We start from the raw sequence: 1,592 nt of genomic DNA on the forward strand, positions 1-1,592 counted from the left end.
CAGCTAGAACTGGATTTTTGTACCTTTAAATTTAAAAAGAAAAACACAGAGCAACAAGCAAATGGTAAAATCATACCTAATTTAAACACATCCTAGGACTCTTGCCCTCTTGTATCACTGCTAACTCTACATCTTGGTTACCAACAAAACACACCACATGGGGGCACTGTGGAACTGCTGAGCTCCAAAAGCTTCTGGGGCAGAGCTAGGGATCTGAGCTAGCTGCCTGGGGCCAAGAGGGTTAAGCAATAGCCTTGTTTGGTGTTTTATCTGCTATAAGACTTAATACCATAAACACTAATCTGCAGGTGCTGTCCCAGCCAGGAGTCATGAATTTCCATTGAGCAATGATTAGGGGGGCTCTCTGAGCTTGCAAGGGAAAGTGAAGGGTGCAGAGCTGGTAGGAGGCAGCCTGCATGCCCTGGGAGCAGGGACAGGTAGAGGAACGATTGCCTCATGGAAAAGCAAAGGAGCTGTGGGAATCAGCATGCTATCAAAACCCAGCCCACCTCCAGCACCCACTCCAGCCACACATGTCATGCAAGAGGCTTAGCAGGACAAAGCAGGGTGCCTAGATCAGCTGAACCAGGGACGTGGCAAAGGAGCCCAGGCTCATGGAAACCAGCATAGACAATGACATTAGAGCAGTGACATCACTGCCTAACTTCCAATCAGAAGGTGCTCAGAACATTAGTTCTTAGAGGACCAGAGCTCTGAGCAAGGAGACTCCTGCCCAGTTCTGCCCCACTCTGCATGGGCTCCAGGCTCTTCTGCTGTGTGGCCCTTTGTCCCCTGGGAGCAAGTATGTCCTTGGCACAGGTGGGGCATCTGTTCTAAGCCTGAAAGCACCTGCATCCAAGGCAGGATCAGGGTCCCTCCCCTGTTCTTTTTCCAGCTTCTGTCTCCTTCCCTCACAGGCCCAGTGGATTCGGAAGTCACTCAGACTCCAAGGCACCTGACAAAAGCCAGAGGACAGACAGTGACACTGGGGTGCTCCCCTATCTCTGGGCACTTTGCTGTGTCTTGGTATCAACAGCCCCAGGGCCAGGGCCTCCAGTTCCTCATTGGGTACTACAATGGGGAGGAGAGAGCAAAAGGAAACATCTCTGATCGATTCTCAGGGCAACAATCTGATGACTACAGCTCTAAGCTGACCATGAGCTCGCTGGAGCGGAAGGACTCTGCCCTGTATCTCAGCCAGGCTAGGAAAACAGTGGAATCCAGGAGTGGAAGGGGAGGGGACTCTAGGGGTAAGGGAATTTCTGCCCTTAATAGAGAAGGATGTGAATGCATGAGACTGTGGGTAGTCAGCCACTGAGAGGCGCTGTGGACCCACAGTACTGCAAGCTACCTGGGAGGGGTTGAAGGAGTGGCCCAGGAGAAGACAGTTTAAGGGAACTTTGGGGCTACATGCCTGCACTGGGGAACCAGTTTGAGTTCATCAAACAGGCAAATGCCTGTGGGCCCTGCGGCCTGTGGAATTCAAAGACTCCTCACTGCCCAGGAAGTGCACAGGTGCTTGAGCATTCTTATGAACCAAGGAGGCCGCTTCCCTGAGGCAGACTTCCCCACCCCCCCCCTGCCCCCCCCCC

The sequence above is a fragment of the Myotis lucifugus genome, unplaced genomic scaffold, assembly GCF_000147115.1.
Source record: "Myotis lucifugus unplaced genomic scaffold, Myoluc2.0 scaffold_1827, whole genome shotgun sequence".
NCBI classification, from domain to species: Eukaryota; Metazoa; Chordata; class Mammalia; order Chiroptera; family Vespertilionidae; genus Myotis; species Myotis lucifugus.